The sequence below is a fragment of the Canis lupus genome, chromosome 12, assembly GCF_003254725.2.
Source record: "Canis lupus dingo isolate Sandy chromosome 12, ASM325472v2, whole genome shotgun sequence".
NCBI classification, from domain to species: domain Eukaryota; kingdom Metazoa; phylum Chordata; class Mammalia; order Carnivora; family Canidae; genus Canis; species Canis lupus.
The window spans coordinates 20,380,784-20,402,891 of record NC_064254.1 but is presented as its reverse complement, the minus strand read 5'-3'; the positions used below and the strand labels follow the sequence as shown (position 1 = coordinate 20,402,891).

Genomic DNA, 22,108 nt, shown 5'->3' with positions numbered 1-22,108 from the left:
CTGGTTGCCTTGGAAAGATGTTAAGTAATTAATAATACTATTGTTAGAAATAGGGGAAAAAGAAACAGAATCCAGTTTATGGAAAAGGTGAGCCCAGAAGTCCACACTTTTTGTATGTTTTTCCTAGAGGGGATAGACAAAAAGCAATTCATTCTCATAACATCCTTAGCCTGAGAAGAGTTCATGATATTCCTGTCTTTTTCTCACCTCTTTGGTGGCAGGAAGAAAGTTGCCAGAAGGTTGAGTGAATCACCGACAGTCATAAAGCCAGAAGGGCATGTCCCAGTGGGACCTAATGCCCTCCTGACATGGTTATCTGTGGCTTAGAACATTAAGCCTCCTTACTTGCACTATAAAGCAAATTCTGATTTGAATAAGAGCTTCATGATATTCTGCTTATATTACCTCCTCTTCAACTTTTCATCTAGGTTGAAGGAGATAAAATTCTAATTGCCTATAGTATACGTGTGAGGCAATAGTCAAAAGAAAATAAAAACCATGCTGCTCTTAGTAGAATCCTCTGGGTGGTTGTTTTCAGGGAATACACTCTTGGGTAAAGAAGTGAAATGTTGCAAAAATGGTTAAATTACAACTAAAGAAAAGTGTGCAAGGGAAACCTGGCGATATGTCATCCAAGCTGGGGTTAAGTAAATGGTAATCATCCTCCATGCAGTTTTAACCAGTGACCTTTTTCCCCAAGGCATAAAGATGTTGACTTTCACACATACTTGACCAGGGGTCTGTGGATGTGGCCTGCCAGCTGTGAACCATATGCTGCCCACCCAGATAGCCTCTATAACTCTGTTCCCTCACAAATACCCCAGCTAGGTCACCCACATGTCAATGAGACTAGCTGCGTCATACATGGGGTAGGCCATGGTTATTCATTCATTCACACACAAATATTTATAGAGTGCCTACTTGTATGACACTGTGCTAAGTCTACTGGAGGTGGGAGAGAACCATAAATACCAACACAAGTAAAGCATTTCCTGAGCCTGAAAGGAGTTTACGATCTACTCAAGCAGACAAAGTGCATTTCTTGAGAAGAAACACAGCACAGAATGTTAATTCAGCATTATAAGAGACGTAGGAATCCCAAGAGACTGTGCCAACACTTGACAATGTGTCCAAAAATCAAGAGGAGACCTGAGTTTGTAGGACAGAGATGAGCTTGCTTTTTGTTGGAGAGATCTTATGGAGGAGGAGAAAGTTGAGCTGGATTCTTTTGCTGTTCTTATTCAAACCTGGCCTGGGGCTAAGCTAAAACATGCCAGATGAGTCATGGAGAGATAAAACAATTAAACAACAGAGTGCTTGGCTTGCACAACCCAACATCCGGGCTTGAAGCCTTTTCCTCTGCATGGCCAGTTCTTCTGATATTGCATAGCTTCAGCCTAGTATTGCATCCTTTACTGTGCTAAGACTTTAAGTTTACCGAACTTACTGTCTTATACTGGTACGAGCTTTCAATTGTCAGTTATAAAGGATTAATCAAATCCCTGGATAATTAAATAACGAGCAAATGCTAGCCATCTCACCCTAGAATTCGGGATTGTTGAGACAAATCGGGGAGGACCTCTGAGACCAACAGAACATGCTAGACCTGATGGGTGATCCTAGCCTAAGACTCTGAAATCAGACCGGAGGTCAAAGGCTGCTGCTGCCCTTTCTGCACAGAACCTTGGTAGGGAGGAAACACTGAGATGGGATACAAAGAGTGTTCTCTGCTTGGCCCCTCCTTCTGTAAAGGGAAAAAGACAATTTGAGGTATAGAACTGTGTAAAGTTGCTCATCTTCTATTCTAATCCAGAAACCCTGAGAAATTAAAAATCCAATGCAAGCTCTCTAACACTATGTTATTATAGAACCTGAGAGATCGATCAGGCCTTTCTACTTAAAGCCTAGGGCAGTTATTTTGGCATATTGAGAAAGGGCCCCCATCTAGACAGTGAGGTGTCTGACATAGGCAGAGTGAAGGAAGTGAATTCAGATAAAGAGCAAATCTTCAGAGATGGGTACCACCTGGCCTCTTGTTCAACTGCAAACTCCTTTTCCCTCAAGCTTCATCTCCTCTTGAAGTCTTCCCTTGACTGTGTCCCCTCTGATCCACCACAATTCCCTGCCCAACCCTCCATAATTGCATATCACATGGTAATGCAATGAGTCATTCAACCACGGGAATCCCTCTTTAGACAATGAATTCATGGAGGGAAGAGAGAAGAGATATCTTAATCTCTTTCTATTCCCAGTGCCTACTACATGTCTAATATGTCATAAAGATTCAATAAAAGTTTATAGACAGAATGAGTCCTTGGGAATAATAGTTGATAGAGTTGTGGCCCAGGGGTATGTTTCTCAAACTGGAGTCCTGGAACTCCACACAGGTGTTTTGGGGGCCCCCATGGGAATATGGGGGAGAGCACTGCCAAGTGTCCCTTCTCCTCCTGTAGCTGTCTTTGATCCTAGTGATTCTGCTTTTAGCTCTTTTAAATAATAGGGAGTTTACGTGTGGTTTTGTTTGAAAACAGTTTGAAAAGTGCCAGAACAATCCTGGGGGTGGAAAAAGAAAGCTTTAGGACCATATGATACAGTATCAGCTGGAGATTGTTACAGGATTAAAGAGGAATCAGGCCACTCAAGGCTGACTCTAGGCCAGTAGAGAGAAGACCTGTAGAAGGAGAAAGGTGGCCAAAGAGATCTTCTGAATCACTTCTCAAGAGTTTCCCTTTGGTCATTGGCTGTGGACCAACCTCCTTAATATAGCAGACAAGGCCCTATTTCCTTCTCTTGCTCTTCCCACTGTTTCACTCTGTATGCCAGCTACTCCTCCCTCTAATACAACACGATCTTTCTGGCCTCAAGATCTTTGCATAGTCCATTCCCTCTGCTTGGAAAACTTCCTTCCTCCTCTCCTTTTCTGGGCCAGTCCTTCTTTGAGTTTCTACTGAAATGTCCCTTTCTGATATCCTACCTCCCTCAGCCTAGACCAGAGTGGATCCTTTATTCCCTGTATTTCTAATGTAGTGGGCTTATCACAATTGCAATAATCTATTCAAGGACGCTCCTTCCCCCCCAAATGGGTTGTAAGTTCTGAGAGAAGGAAGTTCACCACAATATTATCTGCACCTAGTACAGTGTCCAATACCTAGGGTGTGCTCAACAAATTCTTAATAAATTGGCAACCTCTAAAATGGCTCCAATTATCTGTACCTGCTACTATTCACAGACTGTGTCATCTCTTTACTTGGAGTAGCTTGCTTCAAACCTATAGAATTCAGCACTGTTGAGGGTATGTGATTTCCATTATGAGGTTGCAAAAGATGGTAACTTCCATTTTGCTGATTACCTTCCCCCTGTACATGCTTTGGTGAAGCAAGCTCATTGGAAAAGCTCAAGGAATAGAATCCTACCAACAATCACATGAGCTAGGGAGTGGATGCTTCCCCCTGTCAACCTTTGGATGACATCCCTGCCTTGGTCAATACCTTGATTACAGCCTTGTGAGAGAACCTGAAGCAGAGGACCCACCTAAGCATGCCTCAATTCCTGGTCCTCAGAAACTACGAAGTGATAAATGTGTGTAGTGTTAAGCCACTAAGTCTTGTAGGGGGGTAATTTCTTACACAACAATAGATAACTAATAAGACAAATAAGTAAAAAGATTAATAAGTGAATGGATAAAACATAAGACCTCACTAAAGGAAGGGGAAGTTAAGACCGGGGTGGGGAGGAAGTGGACTGATGTGCTAAGACAGAGGCAATTGTCAATGCTTCCTATGTGATTATGTTTCTCTCAACCATAGAAACCAAAGGAGGGGTTTTGGGGAAAATTCTTCCAAAGTTTTTGGAATCAGAAACTCACCAGTTGAGTGGACATTCTATATGCCCAGGGGCATGTTTCTCAAACTGCTTTCATTCACAGGAATGTGTATTTGTAGATGAGTAGTAAAGGTACATCCTCAGTGATACCAGTTTGGATGCAATTTATATCAAAACATACAGTCTGGCTTAGGAGGCCTTTATTTTAAGTGGCTATATTTTAAATTGATCCAAGTGACCCTCTCAGAGTATCTTTGTCTCATATGTATTTGACACCAAAAATGGAAACAGCATTAATAAATTGGAATAGGTTAGTGGGCTTTGATTGTGTCTACAATCCAGATGTAAATAATATAAAATCCTTGATAGAGCTATAAATACCAACTTTATCAATAGCTTTCATAATTTGTAATTTTCCAATGCATTTCAGAATGCTGACTCTCACCTTTTTCATAGATTGGTTTCCTCACTTCAGAGTGAAAAAAAAATAGATATACTTTGGAGTGCATTCATGTTCCAATGTCCAGTTTTAATGGAGGCCTACAAAGAAGTTCCTTTTTTACTTTCTTAAATCTCGTATTTTTCCTGCCCAGTTATACATGAGAAATATAGTTGGTTATGAAATTTCCCTTGGGTTAAGCTTGTTTCAGTAGGAACTACTAATTACTTTATCACTGAGGCATTGTAACCTGCTCTAACATTTAGAGTTTATTTGCTCTCACATAAAGGGCATTTGTTCTTCCTATTTTTTATAATCATTTTCGTAATCTTCTCCTAGAAGCCAAATCCTATTACAATTGCTCATTATAAAAAGCTCATGTTTGCTTTCTGGAAATGCATAAATGCATCTAATGGCATGATGTACGTTTGTGTGTATCCAAAGAGAAAGGGAGAAATTTGAGGAAATCGGAATGTAAAATCTTGAACTTAAAGATGAGTTATAGAGTGCTTATTTGAGTTACAAACTTTTTTTTCAATATTTAATTAATTAATTTATTTGAGAGAGCGAGAGAGCGAGCATAAGCGGAAGGAGATGGGCAGAGAGAGAAAAAGAGAGAAAGAGAAAAGCAGACTCTCTGCTCACTAGGAAGCCTGACATGCGGCTCAATCCTGCAACCTGGAGATCATGACTTGAGCCAAAGGCAGACACTTAACTAACTTGAAAGCCTGAGTTACAAGCTTTTAAAAATCATTATTGGGGCACCTGGGTGGCTTAGTCAGTTAAGTGTCAGACTCTTGTTTTTGGCACAGGTCATGATTTCCAGGTTGTGAGATCAAGCCCTACATCAGCCTCCATGTTCAGCAGGGAGTCTGCTTGAAGATTCTCTCTCACCCTCTGCCACTGCCCCTCCCCGTACACTCTCCATCAAAAGTAAATAAATAAATCTTTAAAAAACAAAATAAAATAATATCATTATTTACAGAGGGATGCATTGTATTATTCCTTAAAATGTCCGGTTTGTGTAGAAGTTGCAGACCAAGATGCTATTTTTTAACTTTTGAAATTCCAGCATAATTAACATACAGTGTTATATTAGTTTCAAGTGTACTATATAGTGATTCATCAATTCTCTACATTACTCAGTGCTCAACCATGATAAGTGTATTCTTAATTCCCTTCACCTATTTCACCCATATCTCCACTCACTTCCCCTCTGGCAACCGTCAGCTTATTCTCTATAGTTAAGAATCTGTTTTTTGGGCAGCCTGGGTGGTGCAGCGGTGTAGCGCCGCCTGCAGCCCAGGGCGTGATCCTGGAGACCCCAGATGGAGTCCCAAGTCAGGCTCTCTGTATGGTGCCTGCTTCTCCCTCTGCCTGTGTCTCTGCCTCTCTCTCTCTGTCTCTATGAATAAAAAAAAAAAAAAAAAAAAAGAATCTGTTTTTTGATTTATCTCATTTTTCCTTTGTTCATTTGTTTTGCTTCTTAAATTGCACATACAAGTGAAATCATACGGTATTTGTCTTCTCTGACTGACTTATTCACTTAGCATTATGTTCTCTAAATCCATCCATGTTGATGCAAATGGCAAGATTTCGTTCTGTTTTATGGCTGAATAATATTCTAAGACCAAGAGTCTTAAAGCTGTGCTATTAGGGGCCATGGCCAAGAGGTAATAAATCAAAAATGAAGATAAAGTAGCTATGAAATTGTAATGGCAATGTACTGGGGCTGCAGAGGCACACACCTTATGCTCAAGTGGGCTGAGAAAACAGCTCATGAGTTTCTCACAAGCCCTCACCCACTGAGTCACCTTAGTCCCCTGCAACAATTCAAACAGTGCTTGAAGAAAAAGGCTTAGTCTTGCCAGTGTCCTTGCCTTCTCCTGTGCTTCCACAAACTGGGATTATGGGGAGAGGTGTGTGGACTGAATTATCATGGGAGTAGAGAAGAGAGGTTTGGAATCCAGGAAGTGTCCCTGGATGCTCCGATCCTCACCATTGCCCACTGCCTCCCTCCTAACCTTTGCACATAGCTAAGTCGACTGTGGGTGTGCTTCAACAACTGGCCTCTTGGCCAGGATGTGGGAGTGATTCCTGGCTACCTTGGTTTTCCAGGCTCTTGTTAGTGTTAAACCCTTCAAAGCTGTCTTCTATCTAGCTCCTGGTCTAGGTAATTAGCCCATGCTGTCTGCTATGAGTCATTTCCCCTTGTGACTGTGGGCCATTCTCAACTCAGCTACTTTCTTCCCTCTCACTCCATGAAGGAACTTCAGGAGCCCCTCTGTACCATGTGGAAACAGAGACAGTTACTGTGCCACCAAGTTTACTTAAGAGTGGTTATCTCCTATGCTTGGTGCAGGACAGGTTGCAAGGCAAGCTCATCCCAGAGTCTAAGGCATAAATTGAAAAAACACACAAACACACACAAAGCCCCTGTCCTTGGCATTACTCTCTATAAGCCCCAAGACGTCCCTTAAAATAGAAAGATGGAGAACCATATAATTGACTTCCTGCCTCAAGTGACTCTAGCTCCTCTTCCCACTATTCATTCAGGTAAGAAGTTTTATTTCGCCTTTTTGTATACCTGAGATCTCCTTATGCCCTATCCTCGTCCTTGCCAACTCTAGCCTCAAGGTTGAGATGTAATGACTGATAAGAGAGCATATGAGAAAGATCCACTTACCCATAAAGGGACTAATTCAGGAGGCGTTTTGAAATAATATACCTCTTCTGTAAGTCAACAGGAAATATATCATCTGATTTGGAATGAACATTGTAACTTGATTCTTTAAATATACTTAGAAATTCATTGGATGCCACATGTGTCAGCCTTTAAAAATGATGAGCTTTCTGCTATTTATTGTGTGATTCTATTTATACGACATTCAGGAAAAGGTGAACTATAGGGACAGCAAACAGAGGAGTACTGCCTAGGGTTAGGGCTGGGGAGAAGGGCACAAAGGAACTTTTGGGGGTGATGTATCTCAATTGTGGTAGTGGTTACATGATTGCATGTATTTGATAAAACTTGCAGAAATGTATACCAAAAGGGGTGGATTTGATTGCATGTAAATTATATCTAAACAAACCTGACTTTTACCAAGAAATGATGAGCTTTCATATTCCCAAGATTAGGGCTGACACATATTAAGCACTTACTAAATAATGCTCTGTGCTACCACTTTGATTGCATTGGCTCATTCAATCTTCATAGTAACTCTATTTGGAAGGTACTGTTTTATTATCATCATCTCCATTTTACTGATAAGGGAAGTGAGACTTAGAAAAGTTAAGTAACTTGCATAAGACCACATGGTGAGTACAGTTGGAATTCAGACCCAGATCTGTTTGGTGCCAAAAACTGTGGGTTTCATCACCGTGCTCTATGGCCTCTCAAGATAAGTAAGTTTAGGCTGATAAATATTTAAGAGGTAAACTGGTAACTTTATGTTTGCCTGTAGCTTACACTTCCAAGAGTCTTTTTTAGTTCATCACGTTTACTCTCAGATCAGAAAGTTGATGGTACACCCCCACCCTAAACAAGCAGACATTCCAGGAACAGATTTCTCCAATTGCCCCAGTCTAACATCCTCAGTTAGACTGAGAGACCCATTCCTGTCAGTAGCCTTCAGTGAACTGAGAATGAATCAGATCTGGGTGACTGTTGGTTAAGAGGATCCCCCAGAAAGTTCTAGGGGTTATGTGGCCCTCCTGACCAAGCCACTAACCTATGCTGTCCTATGGAGACCTAGTCCCCACTGCAGCCTGGTATGACACAGATGACAGACTTGTCTCCTGCTGATGGAGAGTTCCCTTCTCAAGGTCATATTTTTGTGCCCTGGGTCTGAGAACTCCAGCTCATGCTCCCTCAACAGCAAATGAATGAAGCACTGTTTTCATTAGCTGCTAGTGCTGGCACACTCCCGAAATCAGGGTGTCTAAGAGTCTTCCCAGCTGCTTTTCTCTACAACAGACTGCTTTTCATAAATAATTCTGGAGGTTAGTGTAGAATAGTGGTAAGATGTGGTAAACTTGGGATTCGGGATTGGTTCTTCCCCAGGAAAAGGGGTGCCGAGACCCACATCTAGTCTTCTGGTTCTTGCAACGTGGTATGTATGCTGCAAAGCCCACTTACCATTAGCAAGGCACTCAGGGAGTGCACTTTATTATGACAGAAGCTTTGGGTATGTGCCGAATCCATTGCAGTGGAAATGTAATTGGTCACGTATCAGTTTGCTCAGCCAGGGACCTTGGATCAGAAGTAGACAATGCAAACATACTGAAAGGGCAGTGATCTACCCCAGCAAATACCACTTTGTGTTTTCATCTTATCTGCTTTACTAAGGGAGCAAACCGATCCTCTAAGTCTTCAGGTGAGTCACTGATGCCCATAGGGCTGGGGAAATGTGCTTTGGAATCAAGACAAGACTGTCTAGGCCACAACTTAACTCATCTGTCATCAATCTTTATTGGGCCCCTGGGCCAAAGCGCAGGGTTGGTCTACCATCTCAAAAATGGACTTGCTTCTTGTTCTCACTAACAAGAGGATCTATTGGTATATCTGGTCAATTTATGATGAAGGCAGGAAGGTTGGGTTAGTTTTGGTGGGATGGTGAGAAGGAGATGGTGTAGGAGTCAGGGCAACGTTGCATGTAGGGAGCCTTTTCTGAGCAGATAGAGAGCTTCAGAAAGGTGCCCTTGAAGCCAGGGACATCTTGACACTGCAGAGGATCAAAACTAATCAAGCAGATCCTTAGGGAATAAATTTTGTCTGTTCTTGACTTGGTCTAGAATAGAACCTATCTGTGCTAGTCTAAGTCATTATCAGTTGTTTGTACCTCTGTATAAAGGAGTTTTCCCTTTTTTCTAGAGAAGCTATGAAAATACCGGAACTCTGGTGGGAAGGGTCATGGTCAAGGGAATAAAGGATCTAGAGGAATAAAGAATGGAGACAGGGGGATCCCTGGGTGGCTCAGCGGTTTAGCGCCTGCCTTTGGCCCAGGGCGCGATCCTGGAGTCCCGGGATCGAGTCCCGGGATTGAGTCCCACGACGGGCTCCCCGCATGGAGCCTGCTTCTCCCTCCTCCTGTGTCTCTGCCCCTCTCTCTCTCTCTATGTCTATCATAAATAAATAAATCTTAAAAAAAAATGGAGACAAAAAGAACAAAATGTGCTTACATTTACCTTTGCAGCCAAAGCATGAAGGATAAAGAATACTCAAACCTGAGTGAGACTGGCACCAAGCAGGCAAGAGATCAGCCAAGATGCCAACATAAGTCCAGTCTTCACTCCCAAATAGTAGGTGGAGAGACCAAGGAATGGGCCCTCCTGGAATTTTATTTCTTCAAACCTTAAAAATCACATTCTTCAAACAATAAAGCAAACTTACATGTTTAAATAGAAAAGAGTATTGCTACATTTAGAGTCGTTTCTTTTCCCATTTCTTAGAAATCTGTTCTGTTATTTCAGTCCTCTTAAATCTTGTTGCTTCAATGATCTTTTATTCCATTTAACAGATAGCTTTTGGGTGACTGCCTATGCAAACCTCTTCTCAAAGCTTATTGCTACCAGTGGGAAAAGATAGCCATTTCCTAAAGTGCTCTGTGCTCTATGTCTCAGATCATTATGAAAGAAACATTAGTGTATTCAAAAACTGAGCACCCACTGTACACAAAGCACCATGCTGATAAGGAAGGACTGTGTTTATCCAAAGTTATCCTGCCCTAGCGATTCTGAAGATTGGGAATCTCTGATTTAAAGGAAATGCCATGGGGTGGGAAACTGAGTTATGAAGTTTCCATTTCCATGATTACTTCCACCCTCTGCAATCTTCCTCTGTCCAACTTGCTTTTTCTCATCTATAAAATGCACAAGATCAGAGTTCATTGATTTAGGTAGTCTGTTCATTGATTTGTAAACACGGATCAAGATGCCAGACCACCATTTGTGCAAATTGGCCTTGCTCAGAGCCATAGAAACTAAAATAAATCAGACATTAGGCCAGCAAGAGGTCAGCACGACCTCAGGAGGCAGAGACTGGGTACTCCTCATAAGCCTTCTCTATGCTCCTTTCCATGCTAAATAGTGGTTCACTGATGATGTGCCCTGCCCACTTCATCTCCTAAACACCAGATGATTCTTGTCATCCCCTATCCCAAAGGTTTAGTTATCTGCAGAATGTACCTGTATGTACAATATCAGATTCTGTTTTGGTTCCTAGCACCAGGGAAAAGGCCTATAAACTTCAATAATACAGGATGTTTCAAGTTAGGCTTTAAAAAAAAAAAAAGCAATATAGGTTGGTTTGTAGAAAATTTGGGAAATAAAGGAAGACACAAAGAACAAGCAAAATTTGCCTTTAATTATGTTTTCTACTATTTTTTATGCCACCTTTAAGAATATATTTTAAAGCAAAAACAGTAGTTGTAATACTGTAGTTTCTGCTTATTCTATACAATTGCCCAAGATTCCATGGAACTTTTTTTTTTTAAGATTTATTTATTTATTCATGAGGGACACACAGAGAGAGGCAGAGACATTGGCAGAGGGAGAAGCAGGCTCCCTGCGATCCCAGGACCCCGGGATCACGACCTGAACCAAAGGCAGACCCTCAACCACTGAGCCACCCAGGTGTCCCTCCATGGAACTTTCTTCATCCTTTGCCTGACCCTCTGACCTGATCAAGAATAAGCCCGTTCTTGGCCAGAGAGGGAGCTGATTGAAATTCTAAATACAGTATGGCAGTCCCTTCCCAATTACCTGGAATTATGTAAGACTCTTCTAGACAATGCAGTCTCCCTGTTTCGTTTTATTTTGTTTTTGGTGAAGGGAGGTGTGTATGGAAGAGGATGCCAAGAAAAGTGCCGGTGTTATTTCTTAGCTCAGAGTGGTCCTCCGGCAAGCAGCAGGGGCATGTTGAGAATACAGGCTCTTAGGCCCCACCCCAGACCTACTGATTGAGAATGTGCCTTTCCACAAGATTCCCAGGTGCTTCTGAGCTGTGCACCTTACGTTTGAGAAACACTGGCCCATGCCCCCCGCCTTCTGGCCTTCCTCAGGTGGTATTGATTGTCAGGATTTGTCCGTAACTTTCACACCTCCTTGATGTTGAAACCAGCAATAAAAATCCCACCTCCATGGGAGTAAACACCTTTTCCTCAGGGCACAGCTCACATTCTTCTGGGAAAACTCTAAATGTGTTACTTTCTAAATACCCTGATAGTTGTGGGGTGCTCCTAATGTAAGTCAAGGGAAGAGGCCAGCCCTCTACGTTGCCTGCCCCCCTCCAAGTCCATTCCAGGGTCAGAGCTTGTGTTTGTGTGGCTCCTGAAGTCATAGTAAATCATTCACCCAGGCTGGGACAAGAGAGAGATTCACAACAGAGATCCTTAAGTTCTGTTGGGGAAAAACCCACCATGATTTTTTTCTTCCTCCTCCTCCCCCTTCTTTACAACCGCACCTGCCTTATTTTATGACTCAAATGATTCATGTAACCTTTGCTCATCCACTAGGGGGCCCCAGGAGGCACATGCAGGGTGCTGGGATCCTGAGGACCCTAATCAGGCTAGCTGAGATCAAGGACTCCGAGTACAGTACTGCCGATAGAGGGAGAAAAGGAAATGACAGAAGCCAAAACAGTAGTGTCTGTCTGGGCTGCTAGCCACAACCATATGTGGGCATCGGGATGGATGTGGGGCCTTCCTGGGCAGAGCCCTCCTAAGGGCTGCTTTCCTTAGGCCTTTCCAAACCAGGCAGGTGTTTCTGAGCAGCCATCTGAAGCCATCTGGGGGGAGCAGTACTCCCCTTCTCCAACTAGTTGCACTCATGTCAAGTCATTCCCCCTCCTTTCACAGACCTGAGAGGTGTCACAAACCCATTGTGCCTGCGCACCACGGCTCCCTCTGGGTTCTGGCATTGAGGTCTCCCCTGTCTTTTGGGTAGCACCTAACAATCCCTCTGGCTTGGCTGTCCAACACTCCTCTGGTTCCTCTTCACTCCGATGCTAGGCTTCCTTAGCTCCTAGGGACTGATCTGCAAATTTCCATTGAGGATCTAGGACACTTTTTGAAGTGCAGTGCCTGCAGCAGCGGGGGGAAGGGAGAAGGATGGTTAAGAATGGCTTCTTCTTGACCCTTGGGGAACTTACAAGCATCACCCTGTCCATCCTGGCAATCCCTGGTTGTATATAAAGCCAGCAACTATGCTGGTTTTCTTTCCAGAGGAGAGCGTAAGTGGTTGAAAACTTGGCCTTGGCCTTGCAGGGACTAGGATTCAAATCCTAGTTCTTCATCACTAGCTGGGTGATCCAACTTTGCTTCCTAAAATTTTAGGCCTCGCTTTGCACCTTTCTAAAATGGGGGCAATACCTGCCTCATAGGTCATTATGAGGATTAAGAGAGATGTTGAATATAAATGAATATAAAACAACACAGTGCCTAGTGCTTAGTAAGTGCTCAGTAAAAGGTAGCTGTCATTGTTGCTATTTTTACCTAAAAATGGACAGCAAGTCATGCCAGATAACAAGTCTGTGCTACATCTCAGAAGACCTGAGTCTAGTTCTGGATCTGCTTTGAATTAGCCTTGTGTGCTCTCTAGGTTCTTCATCTGTAGGATGTAGGATGACGCTATCTGGCTCCTTGTTTTAGTAGCTAGCATTTATCAATGCTAAATGCATACCAGGTGGTATTGTAAGTATGTATGCTAATTCACTTGATTGTCACCACATCCCTTTTTGAGGTGTAGAGGCAATGTGCTCCGCGGTCAAACAGCTAAAACAGAAGGAGCTAAGGTCCCAACCCAAGCAGTCTAGCCTCAGAGCCTGCAGCTCTGACTTTCTTACTGTGAAAAAATCAAATGGTCTAATAATTAGGAAAGGGCTTTGGAAGTGGGAAGCACTATACAAACATAGGCTAATATCACTATATATTTGTCCAAGTCTCTTGATATTTGGTCTTCAACTGGGATTTGGGATTCTTAACCTATCCTGGCAGGACATGGAGTTGGGGTGCTACTTTAGGGTTTCCTGAAGCCTTTTAATTGCTGGCTGTTGTGAGTTGAATAGTGTCCCCCCAACCCCAAATATATGTTGAAGTCCTAGTCTCTAGGACCTCAGAAAGTGACTGTATTTGGAAATGGGGTCATCAAGTTAAAATGAGGTCATTCAGGTGAGCCCTAACCCAATATGACCAGTGTCACACAGACACAGAGAAGCACAGAGGGAAGGTCACGTGAGGGAAGTCACAGGAGAACATCACATGAACATAGAGGATTAGATTGATCAGCACCAAGCCAAGGAACGCCTGAGGCTATCAGAAGCTAGGAGACAGGAAGAAGATCCTTCAGTGCCTTCAGAGGCAGTATGGCTCTGCCAACACTTGATTTTGGAACTTCTAGCGCCCATCATTGCGAGACAAAAATTTTCTGTTATTCTAAGCCATCCAGTCAGTGGTACATTATAGGGCAGTCCTAGGAAAGGAATCAAAGAAATGATAAGACCAAAGAAGGTGGGGATGAAGGGGAAGGAGGATATGTATGAGAAAGTCAAGGTTGATGATGGGTAAAAGGAAACAGAGAGAGGCCACATATCCCTAGGTGTGCACATGTGTGTGTGCACATCTGTGTGTGCACGATTTGACATTGTAGTAATCGATCTGTGATCTCACCGAGCTTGGGGATCATTCCTTTATAAGAAGATCACATGAGAGGCAAAATGAGCATTAAATTATATTCCATCTCTGCTGAACAGGTAAGAAAGGGGAATCTCTCTGAGCTCCTGTAATTGATTAAAACCCATTTGTTCTGCAGCACAGAGAGTGAGATGCAGGGGAGCTAAGCCTCCTAGACCCTTCCAGCAGTGGATAACAGAGTGTGATTGGAAATGGAGTGTTCTGACTCTTAGCCCTCAGGGAGTGCCATTCTGTTACATCAACCCTCAGAGGCTTCCTTTTGGTTGGCACACAGGAATTTATTCTTCCTGTGATTTTCTTTTTTTTTTTTTTTTTTAGGAAGCTTGATTGAGATATAACATGCATACAGAAATGTGTATGGACAGCTCAGGGTATTTCCATCCATGTAAGCAGCACCCAGACAAAGAATTAGTACATCACCAGCACCCCTGAAGCCCTCTTGCCCCTCCCAGTGGCTAGCACCAACAAAGGAACCACTATCCTGACTTCTAACATCGCATATTGGTTTTGCCTGTTTCTGAGCTTGATATAAGTGGGATTTCACAGTACTCTTTTGTGTCTGCCTTCTTTCATTCCACATTACGTTTGTGAGATTTGTCTGTGTTTTGCATATGGAGTAGTTCCTTCTCACAGCGCTAGATTATTCCACAGCTCTGCTCTTTTGAACAAAATCAGGGGGTATACGGAGAGAGAGAGGTGTCATGAAATGACTCAAGCTGGTCCTTAAAAAACAAAGCTAAAGCACACAGATTGCTGAAACAACAATGAAAAAAGTTGGTTAATCTTTACAAATTGGATCCAATTTCCTGGCCATCTATTAAAAGCCACTTTCCAAGATCACTCCCCGACCTCCTTTTCCTTTCCTGTTTCCCTGGATTCCCACCGCCTCTCTGTGTCACACTGGGCTACCCCAGTCTGGATGGATGGAATGGGGGCTGGAGGTTAACAAGCTGTGTTCTACCTGGGTGAACCCCTCTCAGTTCCAGAATAACTCAGAGCCTGGACTGTCCCTCACTTCATCAGTGGGGCTCCTGTACATTCAGCAGCATCACAGCCACCTTCACCCACAAGCAGGGAAGCTGTGTCTCACATCTGAAATTTGGGAGTTATTCCTCTGGTCTGAGTCAGCCTCAGGATAAAGCTCCTGCAGCCCCAGGCCGCCCAGAGGCAGAATGGAGTCTACAGAAGTAGGCTGGTCCTGTGCCCAATCCCTCCCCCTTGCAACCACTGCTAAGAGTCACTCCCACTGCTTTCTCAGGCTCTGTCCTTCATTCCCCAGAGCTGTGTGGCTGGATGGGGCTGCCCCTCTTCTCAGCCTTCCCTTGCCAGACCACAATTGGGCCTGATTTCTTCATGTTGACCAACCTTGCTGGGGTCTCCCTTTTCCTGGTAACAATGACCTAATCCCTAAAGGCAGTTTTAAGGGCGCTCCAATGCAAATCAGTGGGACTGCCTTCATGAGGCTGAGTCCATATATGGTACAATCCCTGAGCCAGGACGAGGAGAGTGCAGAGTGTAATGCAGCACAGCTGATTCACCAGCTGTCGGTCTCCCTCCCTAAGCTGATCCTGCCCACTCCAGTTTCCAGTGACATCAGCCTTGCACCCATGACAAAAGTTTAAGACAGTGAAAGGCAGGACTTCTTGGCGAGCTGCAATGTAGTTTCCTTTTCATTTTAGGCTCCCTACTTCCTGAGAGAGTGAACTTTCTTGAATGTAACTAAGTGCTAATTTGACTTGGTGCTTTTTGTCCAGGACAGCTCTTGTTGTGGGCGTGGCCAGAGGGAAGTGAGTGAAGTGAGGAGACAGTGATAACTCCAGAGGCTTGCTCAAGCCCAGTCCACACAGACCCTTTGGAACTGGAAGCAGTCATAGCGCCCCACCCTGACACTGGGCAGAGTTCAGTCTTCACAGCCCTTAGTGGGAGCCTTGGCTATTCTTTGATCTCTACTGTCAGCTAGTTTTTATTTGTTGGGCTTTTGGTGAAGTCTGAGTAATGGAACTAAGAAATTCTCAAACACAGGAAGAACATTGCAGCTTGAGTTATCAGACTCTATTCAAAACTCATTAATGGATAATCATGTTCTTTTTATTAGCATCCTCATCACCATTCCAGAGCCTATTAAAAGCAAATCTGGGGCACCTGGGTGGCTCAGTCCGTGGAGTGTCTATTTTGACTCAGGCCATGAGATTGAGCCCTCCATCAGGCTCCGTCTTAGTGGGGAGTCTGCTGAAGATTCTCTCCCTCTCCCTTTCCCCCTGCCTCCTCCTTATTTTTTTTCTCTCTCTCTCTTAAATGAATAAATGAATCTTAAAAAAAAAAAAAAAAAAAAAGCAAATCCTTATACTAGACTCTAGCGGTGGTGTGCCAGAACCAGCTCAAACCAACCTCAAACCTCATTGTTAAGCGTTCAGGAAATTTGCAAGCTGATCATTAAACATAACAATTATTAAAGGTTAAGTTACGTAAGATTAAAACAGAATAAATTAGATAAAACAATGGTAATAACTAATCAAAATTCATTCACTCCCTAATTATTTTACTACTTTTTACCATTTTCTGTCCTCTTGAGGTTATTCACCTATATTTTATCTTTGTGGTGGAAGTATCATCTGATGGTGTGCTTCTACACATCTCTCCTAACTCCTTGTTCAGCAATGTCACATTGGAAGCTCAAGATCAGCCACGATGGGAGAATTTTCCCCACGAAAAACAGTATAAATTAGGGCTTTCCTTCCCTACCCAATCCTCTCTCAGAGCCAGTTGTTAACCTTGACATGCACACCACTGATTCTGGGGTCACTAAGGAATGACTCACCCCCTGCGCTCAAGATGCTTATAATGCAGTGAGGGAGACAAATCCTTTTAAGACTTCAGTTGAGCAGTGTCTCCTCTAAAATGCCAATGTAGGAGCAAGTGAAAAGATGTGGGCTTTCAGGTTCATAAGACCTACAGTAGCATCCTAGTTCTGCCACTTACTGGCCAGTACCCTTAAATATAAGTTACCTGATGTTTTTTAACCATTTGCCAGATGGGAATAATAGCACCTCCTCATAAAATTGTTGTAAGGATATAATGGCAAAGATATATGGATATAGAAAGGGCATTTCTGATTGAGAGAGCAGCAGGAGGAATGGCACAGGAGAATGAAGGTGAAGGGACTTGTCCGGGAATGGCCAGTAGCCTAGTGTATCTGGATATTAAGATACACCAGAAACACTAAGATGGATGGAATGTAGGTATGGTGTGACCCCGAGCATGCAGATTAACGAGGAGGGAAAAGCTAAGCCTGGTACCAGGCCTGAAAAACAGAGCTGCCATGAGGGCAGCCAGCAATCTAAGCCATCAAGTTTGGAGGGCACTGCAAATTCAGGCATAATTCAGACAATCATCTCAACCAGGAGGTACAACCTGGCAGGCAGTGTTATGGACTATGGGAGATCTATTCATCAACGACTAACCAGGCATAACCAGAAATATAGGAGGCTTGCCCTGCCCTTCAAGAGGGGTCAACAGGAGCTAGGCAGGAGATCTAGGCAGTTTCAATGGCTCAACATTACCATCCAAAGGCAAGCTTTTCCTTTTCACTCTGATATTCTCACTGCTGTTCTCAGTGTCAACTTTTATTGTTGGCATTGATGCCTAATGCTGCTAAGGTAGCTGCTGCAGCTCACACCGTCTCAAACAAAGCAAGTGGGAGCAGGGCAAGCCTCCTCAAAGTCTGTCTTTTTGTTAGGGAGCAATATCTCCAAAAGCCCAGCGGTACCCCTTTATAGCTCATCAGCCAGAGTTCGTCACCTGCTGTAGCAGGCTGAACAATGACCTCCTAAGATGCTCATGCTCTTGTCCCTGCAGCCTGTGAGCATGTTGCCTTACATGGCAATAGGAACTTTGCAGATGTGACCAAGGGTGGAACCTTGAGACGAGGAGTCTATCCTGGATTATCTGGGGTGCCCAATATAATCCCACAAGCCCTGCTGGGTGATGAGATGGCAATGTGAGGAGGATTTGTCACTTGTCCCAAGGTGGAGGGTGCCTCTCGACCCTAATAGAGGTTCCTAGCTGACAGCCAGAGACCTCATTCTTATAGTTGTAGGGAACTAAATTCTGCCAATACCCAAAAGAGCAAGGAAACAAGTTCTCCCCTAGAGCCTCTGGGAAGGAACTCAGTCTTGTAGACATCTTGATTTTTAGGCTAGTGATATCTGTACTTGGCTTCTGACCTACACAAATATAATACATTTGTGTTGCTTTAAGCTAAAGTTCTAGTCATTTGTTATGGCAGCAATGGTAAATTAATACACATGCCCACTCCTAAAAACAATAAAAGCAAAGGAGACTGGGATAACCATGCCTGGCTTCATCCAGTTAGGGATTGTCCCCTGGGGTTGGGTGATAGGCCATGTTCCCTGAGAGTGCTGGTAAGTGCCCATAAAATTAAGGAGGAGAGAAAATGGCTGCACATCTGGAGCCAATGGCAAGGAGTACTAGAGCCAGGGTGGGTACTGGGTAAACTCCAGGACAGACACGCCAGATGTTTTCAGCTGTCTTCGTTCTGATTGGTCTGGTCAGGAAACACTTTGAATATCCCCCATGGCTACAATTAGAGAGCCCTAGAAACCCCCCAAGATCATCTCCATTATACTGGACCCCATCCTGATTGGGAGGAAAAGCCTCAGAAAAAGGGCACACAGGTTGCCAGTGTCTGGCTGAGCTTCTAGAGCTCAGATCTGGAAAATGCTACTCACCATACTTCATCAAATCTAAGAGGCCTTCGGCTGCAAGATACATCATTATTTTGTGAACCACCATGAAAGAAAAAGTGCTGCCAAATAAACAATGATGGGTGGCTCAGTGGTTGCCTTTAGCTCAGGTCATGATCCCGGGGTCCTGGGATCGAGTCCCACATTGGGCTCCCTGCAGGAAGCCTGTTTCTCCCTCTGCCTGGGTCTCTGCCTCTCTGTGTGTGTGTCTCTCATGAATAAATAAATAAAAATATTCAAAAAATAAAAAGAGGAAAAATGTGCACCTTTGAATCGATCGAGTATGGTGCTACAAATCTTCCACCAGTGGTAAGGATGAACCCTTAACATCCTGTCAGCTCAGCCAAAATTGGCAGGGGAGGTACACATGAGTCTCTGGAGAAGATAACAGGTCAAGGTGGGAAGGTGAAAGTGTGCTCATGCAGCTCCTCGAGGAAGCCGAGCTAGAGTGCAGGCTTCCTCCTGCAGGCACAGGGCAGTCACTGAGGGATCCTGGCAGGGGTGCAGGACATCTGTGATCATATGGCCCCTGGCATCTGCAACAGTATTTATGACTATTTATGACTCCATCTCATATCAAAGCGTAAAGTATCACACTCTCTTGCCCAAGAGAGTTGGACTGGAACAGCTGCCTAACCTGGGCAGTGTGTTTGCTCTGTTACAGATGGGGATGCACTCAAAGAAGAGCCACATCATCCCTTTACCTGGGGCTGGCCTCGAGTCCAGGAATTTGGGGATCTTTCTGAGTGCCTTTATAATGGGGGGGAGAATGTCATTGTGTGGAAGTGCCCTAGGGGATCACCTCATTCCCATAATTTTTCTGATCAGGAAAGGACATTTGGAAAAATGCATGTGGCTGGCCCAAAGTGACCCACCTAAAGAGTGGCAGGAGGAGGCCAGAATCCAAGTCTCCCGCTCCCCTTCCCCAGCACACTTCGGGAGAGGTAGTCGGATGGGTGCAGGGGTGCCATCCCCCAGGCACACCCGGGTCTGACTCTTGCTAGCCTCACGTCCCAGCTCCTTCCTCTGTAAAGCAGGCCTAGCAACAGTACCTGCTGCAGAGAGCGGGCTGTCGTGAAGATCACATTATGAAGCTGTGAGAGGCGTGGACCACCGCCTGCCAGCTCGTAATGGCCCTGTCAAGAGGGACTGTCAGCTGTCATTCTCTCGCGCACTCTCAAGCTGCTGGCACCACCTCAGTCCTGCCATCAAGCTAGAGGTCTGAACTTTGAGACTCAGGAACAAAGAGGCATCTGTGGAATTTGCTCCCCTTGCTAATTTAGTAAAGTCAACAAATCATTTCTGTTCAACGCAAGAGGAGCCTCTGGAGATGTGGAGACAGGGCATGGGACAGTTTTCATGTGGGGTGGAGGGAGCACTGGCAGCCCAAGTGGGGACTGCAGGCTTTGCCAGGGCTGGGGAAGCCAGTTGAGGGTGGCTCGGAAAGGGAAGGGGCGCAGGAGCCCTGCGGCGCCGGGGCGGGAGCACTTGGCATGTGAACGGGCTGCAAAAGGCCAGGAAGGGGGACGTGATGTGGGCCTGTAGCTAGAAAGGAAGGGGACTCAGTCTCTGAAAAGAACCATTTTCTGTGGCGCTCAGGAAGGGCCTCTCGCTGGGGATTTCCTACACAGGGCTCCAGGCCTTGGCCGCCTTCCCAGGGAAAGGTGGTGCTTGTCGTGGGGAGCTTGCACACTGCGAGGCTTTAGTCGAATGACGAATGGTGCCCACTCCTGTCTCTGGCACTGCCGGTCTCCCTGAGCCTCGTTCCGCTGGGAACAAAATGCTCTTTGCTTGAACCACCCACTTCAGATGTCTTAATGCAAGACAGGGACACAGAGGTCGAGGCCAAGTGGAGTGGAGGAGACTGGGAGCTATGAATAATGCTGGACTCCAGGGAGGTGAGAGCCACCAAGGGTGAGCCCTGAACACTGCACACAGGGGGCTGTTTCAAAGGAATGGATCCTTGGCACAGGGCTCTAGGGTGGCCTCGAGATGGCTGGCCCGCCCCAGACCACTGGTGGTGTGGTCCTGGCTAGTCAGAGGAGCTCAGTGGGGTCTAAGGAAAAGCCTCCTGGAAAAGAATAATTTCAAAATTAAAAAGGAAAAAAAAAAAAAAAGCACAATCAACTCCCCTTTCCTCTCTTTCCCAACCCCAATCAAAAAGTACAGTCTGCATTATTGAAAAATCACATCTCAGAAGTAGTGTGTTCTTTCTGACAGCATCTGCCAAGATTTCTGATGAGGCTGATAGAAACCAACGTGTTCCATTTTCATGTTGTATAATGAGTAGATGGAGTCCTTGCACATCTGTTCGGGCAAGACAATGATGATGTTATTACTGGAAGCATTGTGCTGCAAATATCATTCCGATCCTTCCTGTCTCTGCCCATCGCCAGCCTCACTGGGTGCTTTCCCCCTCTCTCTTTACTGTCCCGTGTCTCTCTTCTTCTCACGTTTCCCTTCTTCCTCTCGCTTTTCCTCTTCTCTCATTTTTTTTTTAAAGATTTTATTTATTTATTCATGACACACACACACACAGAGGCAGAGACACAGGCAGAGGGACAAGCAGGTTCCAGGCAGGGAGTCTGATGTAGGACTCGATCCAGGGACTCCAGGATCACACCCTGAGCTGAAGCAGACGCTTAACCACTGAGCCACCCTGGCGTCCCTCTTCTCTTATTTCTTCCTTCACTCAGCGCCCTGCCCCACCTTGCAGAAACCCAGGGGACAAAGTGAGAAATTCCCATCCCTAAGAGGAGGGGATGCCGAGAAGGCCAGGGGCTAGTTCCCAGGGGTCACATGGGAGAGGAGTCTTTGGGTCGCTCGTCACAGCCCTGGCACTTCCTTCTCTAAAGGGCCCATTCCCTTCTAGTTAGCAAGAATCCTTCAGCTCAGTCAGAGAAACCTCTGGACCTGCCCCATGCCCAACTTCATCAGCAAAGAATCAAGAGGGACAACAGTGAGACTAATTCCTGCCCAGGAGACAACAAATGGAAAGAACTTAATGTATTTGATATCCAGGAATATTTTGCATCCTAACTGGATACTTTCTGAATATATAATTGATTTATAAAGGAATGAAATTTTAATGTTGGATTATAAGCACAAAGAATCAGACCGTAGAAGTGAATTTCAGGGTCAAGGGAGCCTTCCTTGATTTGTGTTTTTCAAATCATTCATTCATTCATTCTTGGCAACAAATATTCATGCAGTATCTACTATATAGCAGAGAATGAGCTGGTTATTAAGGCTCATAGATGGAAAGCTCAATTCCTGCCTCTTGGGGCCTTAAAGTCTACCTTAAGGCTAAGTTCTACCCAATCTGAATATAGCTTTGGTCTTAAACATATCTCCTGTGTGGAAGTAGAATCCTCTTGGGGCCCCTTCACTATAAA

General features: G+C 44.5%; 1 long non-coding RNA gene across 4 annotated transcripts in view; it reads right to left on the bottom strand.

Moving 5' to 3' along the window:
* Positions 1 to 22,108, bottom strand: part of LOC112641744 (uncharacterized) — a 70,902-nt gene that overhangs the window by 41,394 nt on the left and 7,400 nt on the right. The window contains exon 3 of one of the 4 annotated variants that reach the window (XR_003124817.3): positions 14,228 to 21,020. The exons of the other annotated variants lie outside the window; for them this stretch is intronic. This is a non-coding gene — a long non-coding RNA (uncharacterized LOC112641744). Of the gene's footprint in view, positions 1 to 14,227; positions 21,021 to 22,108 lie in introns of those variants that run through there. 4 annotated transcript variants of the gene reach the window in all.